The following is a 16735-nucleotide window of genomic DNA, read 5'->3' on the forward strand; positions in this document are numbered from 1 at the left end:
AAATCTTTTCATGCAGCTGCCTCACGGCTGTGGAACAGCCTTCCTTTCGTGATCAGACAGAGTCTTGATCTTCTCTCCTTTAGGAAAAGTCTTAAAAGGTGGGTCTTGCAGTTGTGAGTCATTAGCAGTGGTTTTGGTTGTGTTCTATGTTATGTGACATTTGGTTGTTTTCAGCGCCGGGACACTCCAGGGAGTAGCCGCTCGCTCTATAAATATACGCTAACATAACATAACATATAATTTTTAGGGTTTAGGGTGGGTATATATTTTTGGTAGAGGAATTTTTTGTGTTTAAGGTGGGTATGGGATTTTGAGTGTCAAGGGAATGTTTAGGGTTTGGGGTTTAGAGTGTGTGTGGGTTTTCACGTAGTAAGGGAATTTTAGTGTTTAGGGTGAGTATGGGTTTTTGGGTGGCAAGGGAATTTTTGGGATTTAGGGTTTAGAGTGGGTGTGGGTTTTTGGGTAGTAAGGGAATTTTAGTTTTAGGTTGAGTATGGGTTTTTGGGTGGTAAGGGAATTTTCAGCGTTTAGGGTGGGCATGGGTTTTTGGGTGGCAGGGGAATTTTTAGGGTTTAGAGTAGGTGTGGGTTTTTGGGAGTCATGGGTATTTTAGGGTTTAGGGTGGGTATGAGTTTTTGGGTGGTAGGGGAATTTTTAGGGTATAGGGTGGGTATGAGTTTTGAGTGAGACAGAGTTTTGTTTAAATTTGGCAATAACTATGGCGCCATTTGACGAATCTTCACGAATCTTTCAAAACTGATATGAAGGCCACTTCAGCTACTATTTTAAACATTTCGGGGTGATCTCTCAGGCGTGGGCTGAGAACCAGGGGGTCCTTAAAAGCGTGTTTTTCCCATGTTCATTTCCATAGGACCTTTAGACATAGCTACACCCCAAACTACTGAACGGAATTACATCAAGTTAGGCAGGAAGGTAGAAGGTAGATGTTGGTCCAGAGAAGTGCCTTTTTTGATTTGGTGTAAATCCATTTAGTAGTTGCTGAGTTATTTAAAGGTTTTTCAGACATACAACTGGGGACGCGGAGGATCTGTGACCCCTCCAGAGATCGTGTGCTGGAGCCCCAGATGGGTCTAGGGACCACCACCCCCCAGCATTGTCCCGGGGTTACCAACCACAGGATATTGCAGTTTGCTGTGGCTTGGCAGGATAGGTGCTCCCGCCAAGTCATAGCAAACTCTGCTCCGCTTTCAGCAAGTGAGAGCATTAAAAATGGTCTTGCTTGTTGAATTTGGAGCAGAATTGCTCTTGGGCAGAGGGGGGTGCAAGTTAGCAGTTCCCTCAGCCCAAACACAGTGCCGGTTTCCACAGGACGCGGAGAGCCCGCAAGGACCGCGCGGCTGTGGCCCCAACAGATAAGAGTGGGTGTCCTGGGTGGGACCAGGGCATCCAGAGTAGAGGCCAGGCCCCAGGGGATGGGGTCCCTACGGCGGAATTCAGCCTGAAAGGCGTGCCGTGTGATCCCACTCCCTTTTTTTAAATATTTTTTTTAAGAGATGTAGGCCCCAGGACCAAAATCAGCTCGGGAGAGGAGTTGCACTGGGATGTATGACATTACAACGCATGCTTTTACATCGCATGCTATTACAACGCGGTTTTTACAACACATACCATTACAACGCATAGTGCTTTTAGGCGCTGGATAGTGAATTGTTTAATTTACTATTCCAACTCCAGTCCCCGTGGATAGCAGGGAAGGTGTTGGATAGTACATTAAACCTATTCCTATCCTAGAGCGCCCCCAGCGCAATGCGTTGTAATGGTTTGCGTTGTAAAAGTTGCGTTGTAAAGGCACTGCGTGGTAAAAGTTGCGGTGTAAAGGTTGTTTACCGTCGCACTGCACCCCCTCTCCTTGGTATTTTTTTTCAAATAAAATTCCAAAGGCCAGGTCCCGGGGATGGGAAGGGCAGGGCCCAAAATGGCCCAGAGAAGGGGAGCCACGCAGCCCCCCTTCCTAAAAAAAGAAATAAATAAAAAAAATCTGGCAACTCGTGCAAGGCCCCGTCCCCTTTCACCACCACTCTGCAAATGCGCTTCCTGGCGGCTGCTGGTTGGGGGCGGAAGTCCACTTTACTCCTGAGGGACCTTGGGGGCCAAGAAGCCCTCCTGGTACCGCCTGTAAATCCTACACAGCGGGATTCCTGAGAGCTAGTTGGAGGCCCGCCCGTTTTCATCAGTACTCTGCAAGTGTGACTACTACTTACAAAATCATAGAAATTCACTGAGAAACCCAAAGGTTACAGGGTCGTTTTAGTTAGGAATTAGCATTTGAAAAACCTTTGCATTGTTATGGATCTGCTGCATTTGCCACATAATTCATCATCTGCTGCATAATCTGAGGATTGTAACAAAAAAATGTTCTAGTTCAAATGGTTCACAAGTTACTAAAAATGCAGCAACACATATTGCAGTGCGCTGGAAGGCCCTTTGCAAAGGTTGACTGGTCACCTTTCTGTTGCTCATGTCTATATTTTGGTGTTAAACTGGTACTAATGAGGTGCAACTTATGCCCAGCCAGTGTTAACAAGTGGAAAAATGAGAAAATAATGAATACTATCACAAAATGTGCAAAATTTTGCTGCATAATTTGCCTTCTCTTGCCGATAATTAAGTCACCCTGCCACCTAATTTGGCTCTGTCCTGCTGCATAATTTCAGTGTCCTTGGTAATAGTGTATCCACAATCTTGACTACCACTATGTCATTAAGCTAGGTAGAGATGGCATTAACAACAGTAAATCTGCACTTCCCTATGTATATTTTGTTTGATTTTGTATTGGTAGTAAATATTGTGAATGGATTATTCTTGTAGGTCGATACTTTGAACCAGGATATTGTGTCATACACCCTAACCCACCAAATCTCCAGCTCAATCCGTCTCCAAATGTTTGACGTATAAAGGTAATGGCATGATTGACTTAGAAATATCTAAAGGAAACAAGTTTTATAAGAGGTACACCATACATCCTGGAGTCATGTTATTCTTCATCTATTAAATATGTTAGTTTGTTAACAGAAGGCAGAGGAGAGAAGGGTGGTATGGCCCGCGATCAGCATCAGCACAATGTGGCAGTACTCAGATCTGCTCGAAATAAAAGAGGCTGAGGAGTCAACGGGGGCTATGTATGAAGAGTATCAATTGGTGCCAATACTTATGCTTAGACGCAGACTTCTTAACTAATGCTCCCTCCCAGGTTTTCAAACTATGTTAAAAGTTTGGCCATCATATTAGGTTGGCTTGGCTTGTCCAAAGGTGGGAAACACTTGTGCCTGATCCACAGGGGAAGCCAATTAAGATGAAGATTGTACAATTAATCCTTTCAGGTTAAACATAAGGACTTTTGGGGGCCGATTACGATGCCGGTCATATGCGTGTCTGACCAGCATCATATCGGAAGTGGGACTGCCTGGCAAGGAGTTGGAGGTCCTGTTTCCCAGATTACAATCCTATACTTTTTCCATTGCAGGTTGTGCTGCTGCAATGGAAAAAATGCAGAGTTTAAACATCCCTGCACCCTGTGGAAGGCACCATGCGGTGTCTGCCACAGGGCGCAGGGATGTTTATGGGGGCATCACAGGGCCCCCCCAGGTTCCATAACGTACGGCCAGGGTGGCAGGGGGCCCTGCTTGGGGCCCTCAAAGTAACTTTCTGCCTGCCTTGCCATGATGAGCGGACTGCCATGAAATGGCAGGAAGAAAGCAAAATTGGAATGCCACTCATGCAGTACATTTCCGACCGCTGTCCCAAAAGGCTCCGTGGGCCAATCGGAAGCAGAGCTGTATTCCCCTCTGACCGACAGTATCGTGATATGGCGATCGGGCAGAAACCTCTGATGTCGGGCGGAAAGCCCCCGACGAGCTGACACCCAACATCATAATGAGGCCCTTAATGATGTACTCAGCATTATGAACCTAACGTGGGAGAGAAAGAAGATGGGTTACGAGCCAGACGGTTGGGGTTGTTGTATATGTACCATTAACATAGGAGAGGCATTCACCTGTGACAAATTGGTACATTTCAATGTGGGATGAGAAGCCCTCAGATAATGATTAAACATTTGGAAATGTGTGCTGGAGCCCTCTAACTATGAGAAGCGCACTGAAGAAAGTCAGTTCTTCCAACGTAGGAGCCACGCCAAGTGGCCCACAAAGGAGAGATAACGGTGTTAACATTAAAGCATGTAAATGCCCTTTTAACATACTGTTACTTAGGGAGGTAACATCAAATACTTCACAGAACATTAGTACTGGTGCAGCAGATACAGTACAGACAATGAAAATGAAATGGGTAAGTCATGTTGGCTGACATTCTTTGTGTCTCACTTACTGTTTGCTCATGATTGTGTTTCTGGAGGCCATGGAAAAATTGTGACTTTTGAGAGATTTTGCAATAAAAATAACTGAGAAAAATATTTATAAGATTCTTGTTCATAATCTCAATAAACTCAGGACTAACCAGGAGCAGTACCAAGGTGGAGAGAAGCAACTTCGATGCTAAAGCAGCTTGTTGAACTCAAATGTAGCTGTTGTGGCCTGTCTTCTTTTCCTAGGGTTTTAACTCACTATATAAAGGGAAATATAATCTGGCAAACCTCAAGGCATATTTGTTCAGTGAATCTTGCCTATCGGTGATATTATCCTAAGTAGACGAGAACTCAATAGGGAATGTATATGCAATATTCTATCCGGATAAGACTTTGTGTCTGCAGTCTTGGGTGTGCTGGTGAACCCCCGTGAACATGATACTGTTTATTGCGGCAACATGCTTTTAACTATATACATGGCCATTGCATTACTGAATGAAGTCCAGCCTCAAGTGGGCATTCTTTCAAGCTGACTATTTAGTTACATGCTGGACATACTGCTATTAATGAACACGTTTTATAGGCTCCAGCAGTGTGTCCACTATTTACGCAACCTAAGCAGGTACTGTGATGGGATTTCATGGAGACCTGACTGTCTCACAGTGTGCTGACACTGAAACAGGACCACTGTAAAAAATGTCCCTCACCTACCCTTGTGCAGAATCAATAGGTTAACAACACAATCAAAAAAGAACACAACACAGATTTTAGTACTCATAATCAACAAGCAGAAAATTGAGGGTGATGATTAAAGGAGGCCATGAACATGTTGGGTGGCCCTTGCCCCCACACTATTGCAACTGCTGAGAAACAGTGTATTCATTAGTTACATGGATGTTAGGCACAAATAGTGAACCTACAGCCCCAGCAAGTAACCATTAGGTGAATGCTCAAGCCTCTCACTAGAAGCCTTTCTAGATCCAACTTGGCTTAAACACTGTATTTTATTTCAATTTGTTTTAAAGAACTACTTGAACCTGCATTATCCTCTGTGTCAGCCACTGACGTGGTAGGACAACAACGGAACAGTATGATGTTCATGAACATGACCTACTCCAAGGAAAAAGAGCTGGTGGTTTTGGCTTTTCCTCTTCACTAAAACACACATTATCTCTCAGGAGGATGTATTTTTCATGCCCGTGACAACTTCAAGCAGTAGAGCATGCACTGAGATGTACCACAAATTATTAAAACGCCACTCTGAGCAGCAGCTGCAAAACCCACTCCATAAAAGTAAATACAAGAAGTGCCTTTTTTGTAATTGCATAACCATCTGTACATCCTAAATGGCAATAGATTAAACAAAAAAAGTGGTGCTGTCAGCATCTAAAGCAAATGTTGTGTCATGTTCATCAAGCACGCAATACATCTAGTGTTTCATTGAATTCTAAGAAGACCTTCTCTATGGCCTTAGTGAAATAATGCTTCCTCAGTGTCAGTCAGTCAGTCAAAGATACTTTATTCGGCAGCCAAGTGCCATAGAAGTAAACATTTTAAAAAGCACAATTCATTGAAAGAAATTAATACATAAAAACTTAAGTCACAATAAAAGTTTTAAAAAAGCCTGTACAAAAAAATAAAAGGGCATCCAGCTTTACTATTTCATCAATCATGTATAAATCTACAGCTAGAGCAACAATATAAAGTACAAAAGCACTAAATATAAAACCAAAGACTATATGGACTATCACATAAAGTGCACATTAAGTGAAAGAACAGACTGGCTCCAGTGGCTGCAATTTTTTACTATGTTAATAGCCGCTATTAAAAAGCTTGCAACACACAGGCAAACCATGGGAGAGCATAACATTTGAAGATAGATCAAGCCGGCCTCGCTTGGACAAACTGACAGTCCCTAAGCAATGGTAAAATATGATTTCTGCACTGGGAACCGTAGTGAGCTCAGAAAAACATAAAATGTAATGTATCCTATCTGAAAAATTATCACAGGGGCAGGGTTTAAGTGTACCAGGTTCGGAATAGCCATGGGGAAATGCCAGAAGAAGATTCAAACGAAATCTGGTCAAAACAAAGTGATGGTGTGCTTTGTTAACATAAGATAAATATGGCTGCATCTGTGGGCCCGAGCTCAATATGGCAAAGAAATTGTGCTTCAGATGCGGATTCTCATCTCCACATGAATGTAAATGCCCCGCCATTGGACAGAAAAAGCAAAGGCTGTGGGAAAGAGAACCATATCATAACGGTCTGCAAAGTGAAAGACAAACTAAGGAAATCATGACGAGAATCATGACGAGAAGAGAAAATGGACACCAGAAAGTTCTAGAAGCTTTTTAGTCACGCCCAGAAGGCCAAACGGCAACATCAATTGAGAGAAGTAGAGACAAGTTTGATCGTCATCTTCAAAAGGCTCTTCAAAATTATCATCAGGCGACAATGAATAAGATGAATGTGCAATGGTGATGTTGACTGCAGAAGGACATGCGCATGTAGGATTTGCTGCTTGCACGGAAGAACACAAGTCAAATAGAGATCGCCACGTGAAGTAACCAGACTCATTTTTACAGTGCCCCAAACCCATGCTGAAGGTAAATGACTGCCCTATAACCTTCATTATAGATAGTAGTGGATCCTTCAATACCATGCCGGAAGAAATATAAAGCAAACCATCTCCGACACCATGTCTAACACCATTGAAAAGAAACAAGTACACACGGGCTGCTTCTAAGCCATTGCAAAGCCAAGGGTCATTCGTAGTAACCATAAGACAAAAGAAAACGACAGTACAAGTACCAATTCCTGTACTCCAACATACTTCATAGAGTCCAGGTCTACTCAGTTTCAGCACTACTGCTGATATGGAACTGATATCCATCAACAACAACCTCAATGCACATTCTGAAGTAAATTCCCGTCGTTGTTTCATGGACTAGGGAAACTTAAGATAATGCAAGTGCAACTTCACATCAATGTGCGCTTTCGCTTTGATATGCGCCAGGCCAATAAAGCAATTGCGTGAGAAAGACATCCAGGTACACAGATAGTGGACATGATTACACAGCTGAATGGCGCCAAAATCTTTTCCCGTCTAGATTTTAACAAAGCATACCGTTGACTCGAGCTGCAAGTGAACTGTAGGTACATTACTACTTTTTCAACTCATGTTGGCTTGTTTAGAAATAAAAAACTCAAGACGAAAGGAGCATGACAAAGCTCTTACACAAGTATGCCATCTGCTTGCTTATAAATGTCTCACTTTAAATGCAGAAAAGTGTGCGTTTCACAAAACCAAACTCAAATTCTTTGGGAAAATTGTCTCTGAAGGAGGAATAACTCCTGACCCTGAAAAAGTGCAAGCATTGTTATCCACTTGTCATCCACTTGCTCTCCTAACTGCCACCAGTGAAGGGGCACTATCCATAAGGAGCATTCACTGGGTGTGGACAAACCATAATGACATCACAAATTTACATCAGTTCAGTAAGACCATGGAAATTAAGACAGCACACTAACTTCAACGGCAATACACTCATATACCTTATGTCTTGCTCATGTGGTCTCAGGTACGTCGGTATGACGATGCACAAAATAATAACCTGCATTATGGAGCACACGAGCACCATTAGGTGCAGAAAGCAGGCCACAAAACTGTTTTTACTGCTGCTGAATGGGGCAGGTGCTGTAGTCCTTGACAGAGTCTGGTAAACAACTGATGCCTGGAACTTTATGGGAAGGTGCGCAACCGGGTAGGAGTGGGCTGACTGTAAGGCATTGGGGGAAAGCTCCACAGTGCATGGTAACAGCCCCACTGGCCGCAAACTCCTTACCCACTCCCAACCCCCAGCCTCAATTACCAGAGATTCCCCACACCCATTTATCACATGCCTAAAGGACAAGTTATTTACCTTCGGTAATGCCCTATTTGGTAAAGACCGGATCTAGCTGTAGATTTCTTATCTTAGAATCCTTCCCATGTGCCAGACTGGAGCTGGAAAAAATTTCAGTATCTCTCTTCATATGTAGATGAATGTGACGTCAACGGAGTTCATTGAAGCCCTCCCCCGAAGAGCTGACGTCAGTTTCTTTTGTGACCATTTCCACACCAACAACATAGATCCACTTAGAGAAACAGTCTCAGGAAACAGTGTGCCAAAATGGGAAAAATGTGGTAGAAACAAGGACAGATTCAAAGAATTGCAGTAGAAAGGAAGAGGGGATCTAAGAGACCACAGGGCCCTTAGCTCGCAGAGTGGGGAGGAAGGGATGGGTCGATAAGGAATATGTGGCTATACCCTGTCTCTACCAGAAAAGGCGTTAATATTATTATTATTGTGTCTTTTATAAAGCGCGCAGCTACCCCAACGGGGTGTCCCGGCGCTAAATGATTAACCACTAGTCCCTGCAGACATGAAATTATAGGCAAAAAAGGTGAGTTTTCAGCACCCGACGGAATTCGGGTTCAGATTTGATCGAACGAAGACCCATAGGCAATTTATTCCAGCGTTGGGCGGCTCCTAGCTCGAATGTTTTCCCTCCAGCACGGGACTTTTTAAATCTAGGAATGGCCAATAGATGTTTTAGAGTTAGAGCGAAGAGCTCTGCTGTTACAGTGAGGAGGGAGAATGGTTCTGAGATGGGCGGACCCCTTGCCCTGAGTAGAGCGGTAGGCTAATATCATTGCTTTAAACTCAATTCGTTTATTCATAGGCAGCCAATGTAGTTCGCGGAGGTAAGGAGAAATGTGCTGCCTGCGTGAAAGACCTCCAATCAGACGGGCCGCAGCATTTTGGACCGTTTGAAGTTTATGGCAGAGGCCAGAGGATAAACCTAGGTAGAGTCCATTCGCATAATCCAGATGCGAGATAATTAATGCATGAACAATCGTCTTTCTATTAGCACTAGGCAAGTAGTTTATGAGTTTTTTTAGCGTTTTGATCTTAGTAAAACATGCTGCAGAGACTGATTGGACCTGGGACCCTAATGACAGCTGTGGATCCCAACGGACTCCTAGATTTCTAACCGAATCCTTCGGTATCGGGGCTTGGCTAAGATCTTCCGGCCACCAGATATTAGAGTCAATAGGGGATGGCTGATTGAAAAAGAGCACTTCAGTTTTTGCTGCGTTCAGTCTCAAAAAAATAAGGTCCATCCAATTAGCGATGTCTCTGATACAAGATTTGAGAGGGTCAAAAGTGGAAGAAGAAGGCTTCTCAAAGGTAAAAAGCAGCTGAATGTCGTCGGCATACGACGTTGTTTTAATGCCAGACTTGGAAATCATATCAGCTAACCGAGCAAAATAGACATTAAAAAGAAGAGGACTTAATGGGGAGCCCTGAGGGACGCCCCATTTCAATGGTCTAGGTGTGGAAGTGAAAGGAGGGGTGTGAACACGTTGCGTACGATTTGTTAAAAAGGAGCCTAACCACTCAAGGACCTTGCCCTGTATTGCTAGTTTCTTCAATCTGTCCAGGAGTATGGGGTGAGAGACGGTGTCGAATGCTGCTGATAAATCCAGCAGCACCAGCACCGCCCTCGAGCCCCGATCCAGTGCCCATCGGACAGAGTCTGCCATCTCAATAAGGGCCGACTCCGTGCTGTAGCCTTTGCGAAAGCCATGCTGAGAATCATGGAAAAGATCATGGCTCTCGATGAAGCCCGCAATTTGTTGATGGGCTAGTCGTTCCAAGATTTTAGCTGGAGCGGGAAGAAGCGATATCGGCCTGTAGTTAGCCGGATTGTCAGGATCTAAATTGGCCTTTTGTAGAATCGGCACTAGAGAGGCATGCTTCCAGACTTCCGGGTAGATACCTGAGCTCAAAGAAGAGTTCCATATAGAGTTGAAGTAAGGATTGAGGAAAGAAGCTAACACTTTATACTGTTTTATTGGCCAAGGATCGCCTGACCTGCATTGGAGTAGTTCCCTGAAAGAGGACTCCTCGGGTATTTCGGTGAATTCAGAGAGGGTAGGACCTTGATTATACATATCATGTTCCACAGGGGATCCAATGCTCTCTCTAATGGAAAAAGAGGCATAAATATGGGCTATCTTGTCCTCAAAAAAGGTAAGTAACTTGTTCATCTGACAGAGAATCAGATACCCAAGCAATACCATCCTTGGAGGAGGGGCTGCAAACTGACCATACCAAAGATCCCCAAATAGGAGAAGCTGTTCCAAAAGATAAAACGGGACCCGACTATCTGAAAGATGATAGGTAAGGTAAGATGCACACCCAGTGACTGATCTCCAAGAAGGACAACAGAAAGTCGAAAGCTAGAAATACAGTATACAACCAGTAAAGAGGCAACCCCAAAAAGGGATGCAACCTACAATCGGGGAATGCAAAGGGACCAAGGGCGATGGTCAATAGGTCCAGGCTCAAAAGCAATGGAAGGAGCGTACACGCATGCTCAGCTGCAGCAAATACACACAATAAAGAGCACCCACCGATCGTCAAGGAAACTATCCTGAGAAACAGATTTCGGAAAAAAAGACCTCCAAAATTAAAAAGTTGGAGTAAGAGAAAACGAGAGAACAATGAATGCTGAATAGCATCGCAAGAAATAAAAGAATGGTTAAAAGCAACAGCTCCTATACTGGGAACCTTGATATATAATGCATCCTCTGAAATAATGTAACAGAGATGCTCATTGAAGAGAGGGATGGAAACAGACAAGTACAACCAAGAAGGTTGACTCAAGTCACCAAGAAGGGAGTAGGTAAGTGCAGTGTGTGGAAAGTTAACTATGGAAGAGAAGGAGAAGACTGCCAGGGGAAGCGAAGGGCAGGGGGAAACTAAAGGCATCAGATAGTCGATTATGACAATCACACATTTTCTAACTGATGGTAACAGGGGGAAACAGGTAAGAAACAAGACCATCGCTTCATGCAGCAAGAAGTTGGTTAAAAACATTGGAGGACAACACTTCCGTGAGGGGTGAAGGGCAAATCAAAGTAATCCTACACAGACAGACCACCATTTTTGGATGACCTGTTAGGAGAATGTTCCAAGGATAGTGAGTGACTCACTATAGGGGATACCAATGGGTTTATCCAGGCCATTACCATGATTCCTCAAGCTAGAGGTGCATCCAATATTGAATCTTCACCATCAAAGAATCATCTTGCAGTGAGTGGTTAAAGTGCTCAAACAGCATATGTATAAAAACTGATGTAGGATACTATGACCGCTAAGACAACACATATCCCCTTACTTGCGGAAGATGCACTGGCTCCCCATAACCAAAATAATCGAGTTTAAAGCAATGACATTGGCTTTTCGGGCAGCCAAAGGCCTAGGATCAGCCTACCTTAGAAAGAGACTCCGCCCCTACAATCACTCTAGAGCTTTGCGCTCTAATACCAAACTTCTACTTGTCAAGCCTAGATTTAAAAAAACTTGACCAGGAGGTAAATCTTTCGAAGTGTGTGCCACCCAACTTTGGAATTAACTTCCACTCCAACTCCATACGATCCAGTCGGAACCGGAGTTTCGTAGATCTCTCAAGACCTGTCTATTCCCCCGCCAGGATTAGGTCCTATGCCAATTGCTATCTGTCTACTAGCGCCGGGACACCCCGTTGGGTTAGCTGTGCGCTTCATAAAATACACAAATAAATAAATGATGTAGAGATGGAGTATCATTTTTTTTATAAAAAAGCATAAAGCATGCCAGATGTGTCCTGTGCCCGTGTCAGTGATTACATGTGTGTGGAGCTGTGCAGTATCATTTACCGTATCACAAACTTAATGATCAACAACAATGTGTACTCTCCCCAAATGGAGTTGCCATGCCATGGAGGAAGCCAGTTCATCCAGTGCAGGAACCAAAGTTGCAAGTAAAATTATTTGCATTCATCATCTAACTAGAAGAAACTTTAAAAAGCATTAAAAAACAAAGAAGACATCATATCTTAAACATTGTATATAGAAGATCTGGTTTCAAAACATTATAATGTTAAATAAATTAACTTCACATTTGAAATAAAATGTTTTTGTGCATGTGGTGGTGGCGAATGGACACTCCTTGACAGTGTTAGGACCACAAGTGCAAAATCCCCTTCAGGTTTCCCTTGAATGTTTTTAGACCTCCTCTGGTTTTAGAAAAATCTCGAAACATTTTTATTGTGTTGATTCACACTCATAGTACCAAGATGCGACTATGAATACATGTGTTTAAAAACCAAAAATTATTAAATAAAGTCTCTTGAAGTTATGCGAGTGTGTATGTGTGTTTCTGCATTAGTTGTGTGTGTCTGAAGGTGTGCACTTATCCGTTATTTGTGTGCACAGGATGGCTGCACAAAAGAGAATTTCTACTTTATTTTACTGTAATGTAATATTTTATTACCATACCATCTCCTGGCGTGCATGGCTTTCAGTGAGCACCGTGTAGGAGGTCAACCCCTACCAAAGGCCGTGGGTTAGCCAAAGTCAACTAACCACAGACACTCACTCCCCCCTCTTTATTTAAAAAATGTTTATCCAGTCCTCTTACAGGAATCTGCATAGGCCACTGTGCTTCAACAAGACTCACTTGGGAGTAAGTGGGTCATGCTGGCGCACAGAGGAGTCCAGCAGGATTGAAACAACTCAAATGTTGTTTTCCAATTTGGCGTTGTAGAGTACCACTAACATTCTCCCTATACCTTTTTGTTTTATTATCAGGACGCGGAGACTGACTCTTTGCGTCTTGTAATAGTGGCTACAAACTTTCTCACCATGTCAGTGCGTGAGTTCCTGTGGGACTCACGGGAGTGTGGTGTAGGACAGGAGGAGAAGCCCCACCAACCAATCAGATTGCTCTGTTATCTGAAATTGTGTGCCCGTGGAACTCCCGCGAGAGTCTCTGGAATCCAACTGTCCAGATATCTATAGATTTTTAACCTGAGTTTCGCAAAACTACTGAAGGGATTTAAACAAAATTACAAAAAGCACACTTTCTGGGTAAAGATCTACCATTCTGCCAAATATGGTGTAATCCAGTTCATCTCTTTTTGGTGGTAGGATTGTTCCAAATTATAGAAATTGCCAAGTGAAATTGCGCTTTTGACACTCCCCCTCCTTTTTCTCAGCCCCAGCTTGACAAATCACCCTGAAAATTTTAGGAAGGAGGTAAGGTGGATGAACTCTTTGTGGACCATTTCAAGAAACTTTGCCAATGGCAACAACATGATTAGCATTAGCAAACCAAAAAAACATTTCCTAGGGTAAGTTAGTTCTAACCACAACTAAACAGTGGAGACCGCCACTGTGTAATATATGTGTGTGTGTGCGTGTGTGTGTGTGTGAGTGTGTCAGGGTTGTTTCCACGGTTTAGGTGGACAGCAGCTCCATTATATGGAGCACTCACCAACACCAATGATGATCTGAATCTACTCACCTCAAATATCTATTTTTCTTCAGCTTTTTAAAATTATGGATTTGCACAGTGCCATCCACACCAAGCTTTAAAAGCATGACAGCCCTTTGACATTTTCCAGCATAGGATTGTCTGGTTCTATACAAGCCAAGCTGAAAAATGACAAAAGCCTTTTACCATTCCAGGAACAGTATTTCAGCTTTAGGTTGGTAACATACAATCCAGCAAATTTGGAATAAATAGAAGCATCTCTTAACACATGTTTTTTGCTATTGTTAGAGCTCGTCAGAGACACAAGTGAGCACATAGTATAAGCCCAAACAATGCACACACGCACGCATACGCACACACACATATATACTTAAAATTATACATTAATATTTAACTTATTGTTTACAAATAAAAACAAGTTTTAAACTTTTACAAACATGAATAAAAGACTTGTAGTAACATTCTTAAATAAAAAAATATAAAAATGACATTTTTATTTACAATGCTTTAATTAATAATAGTTATAGATTACATTAATAGATTTTATTTATTTTTTAGTAAACATCTAATTTGATGAATTAATATGCTGTATTATTATACATTTTTTCCTGGTTGATAATAATTATTTACAAATAATTTAGATTTAGATTTTACAATTAAAACACTTGTAATATCTGTTTAATAATTATTAAACTTCATCCTTATATTTTACCAGAAAAACATCTCTAGCCTTGTAGCGGGTACCTCCGCCTATGCGTGAAAATGTACTAGTAGTAAATACTTGTAAATCCTGTACTACCAGGGTCCAAACCTAGTTAGGGGGGGGTGGAGGCATGTACATCTGCGCAAAGTATTACATTTACACTCAGAAATGTGAATTGCACAAAAGTGTAAGGATACCACTAGGTGAAGTAGTATGTTTATACGGAGTAAATCTACAGTCGTTGGTACACAGAGACGCTAAAAATCGAAAAATCTTTTTGCAAAAGGCTGGAGTGCATTTGGCGTAAAGACTATTCAAAGCCGGCAGCTTTTGCCTACAGAAGTGCTTTTAAAACTTACCACAAAGCTTGTGCCTCTACCAGGGCCAACTTTGTGGCGAAGTCCATAGCAGATGCCATTGACAAATCCAAAGTTTTGTTTGGCCTAGTCAAAAACCTTGCAGGGTCTCTCACTACAGTAAAAGCTCCCCCCCCCTGTCGAGTCGTAGATGTGATGATATTGCCCAGTTCTTTATAAACAAGGTGGATAAGATCCACTAGGACATCTCCATTTGTAATCACGGAAATAGTCCTATGGCTCACTCCACTCTCGTAAAGAAGGCCACTCGGCACGCGGCCCCTATCCTCTGCCCCTTACAAACCTGGCCCGACTTACAGCCTGATGGTCTCCACGAATTGCTCTGTAAAATAAAATCTGGTTCCCCTCTGGATCCTTTACCTATTGCCGTACTTTCAAATTGCCGCCCCATCTCACTGTTACCTGCCTTTTCTAAGGTTCTTGAACGTCACATCCATCAACACCTCACCCAGTTTGTGACCTCAAACAACTTACTTCACCCCTCGCAGTCAGGGTTCCGGTCAGGTTTCTCTACGGAAACAACTCTCCTGGGCGTCACGGAGAACCTTCGGTCCCTGCTTGACAGAGGGGAGACTGCCACGCTGATACCACTTGATCTCAGCGCGGCGTTCGATACCATTGCACACAAAATCCTCCTGGAAGCCTTAGCCACCATGGGCGTGGAAGGATCAGCCCTGGGCTGGCTGGCCTCCTTTCTTGCTGATCGCACTTTTCAAATTTCCTCCCATGCCGCCACCTCCAATATCTATCCCCAGCCTCACGGTGTCCCTCAAGGTTCCATTCTTAGTCCCCTACTTTTCAATCTGTATGTAACCCCTTTGGCCCATATAGCAGACAGCATCGGTCTTACCCTATTTACGTACGCTGATGACTCGCAGATTGTTTTCTCACTCACTAAGTCTGACAAAGCTTCCACCTCCCCCTTCTGGTTGGACTTGGAGAAATCGCCAAGTGGATGGACTGTAACCTTCTCAAGTTGAATGGGGGTAAGACGGAGGTTCTTGTCCTGGGGCATAAACCTGACCTATGGACTTCAAGACATTGGCCTGTAGAACTTGGCCCTCTCCCAGTACCTGTGGAACAGGTTCGAAATCTGGGTGTTGTTATTGATAGGAACCTGACAATGCAGTGCCAAGTCAGCAAGGTATCATCCACATGTTTCACCATCTTACGCTGGTTGAGAAAGATCTTGTGGATGCTGCCAGAGGACACCCAGAGGTCGGTGGTGAATGCCTTGGTCACCTCCCGGTTAGACTATGGCAACATACTCTACCTGGGGGCGGCCAAGGCAGCCACGCGATGCCTACAGTTGGTGCAAAACGCTGCAGCTCGCCTTCTTAGCGGCTGCCGCAAAACCGACCACATATCTGGCTATCTTCGTGAGCTTCATTGGTTGAAGGTGGAACACCGAGTGAAGTTCAAGGCGCTTACCTATATGCATAAGATCAGGCAGAAGGTGGCTCCTAGTTATCTACAGACCTTGGTGAAAGTGCATTCCCCTACCCGTTCCCTTCGTTCCTCTTCCCAAATTCTCTTCTCTGTGCCTAGGGTCAAACTCTCCAGGATGGGAGGCCGTTCTTTTGCCTATTTGGGGCCTAAGCTATGGAATTCTCTCCCTCTGATCATTCGGTCGGAGGACAGCCACATTCGCTTTCGCAAAGCCGTTAAGACATGGCTTTTCGACCAATAACTGCATCGGCCTCTTCCATCTTCTATTAGTCGCACAATCTTAGCGCTATACAAACTTAAATAATAAAATAAATAATAAATAAAATAAATAAAAGTACCTTTGTAATATGCACCTATGTCTATTACCATTTATATACGTTTTTAAAAGTCCTTTTTAATTGTGAAAATATTAAAGTTTTTTAACTTGATGGTATTTAGGTATCCGAACAAACCGCAATATTTAAAATATTAAATAATACATGATTTATTGGTCTGAGTTCAAGGGTGCCTGTAT

General features: G+C 43.2%; 1 protein-coding gene across 2 annotated transcripts in view; it reads right to left on the reverse strand.

Moving 5' to 3' along the window:
• Nucleotides 1-16735, reverse strand: part of MAP3K15 (mitogen-activated protein kinase kinase kinase 15) — a 1227172-nt gene that overhangs the window by 329527 nt on the left and 880910 nt on the right. The window lies entirely within an intron of this gene.

This window comes from Lissotriton helveticus, chromosome 8 (assembly GCF_964261635.1).
Source record: "Lissotriton helveticus chromosome 8, aLisHel1.1, whole genome shotgun sequence".
Lineage (NCBI taxonomy): Eukaryota > Metazoa > Chordata > Amphibia > Caudata > Salamandridae > Lissotriton > Lissotriton helveticus.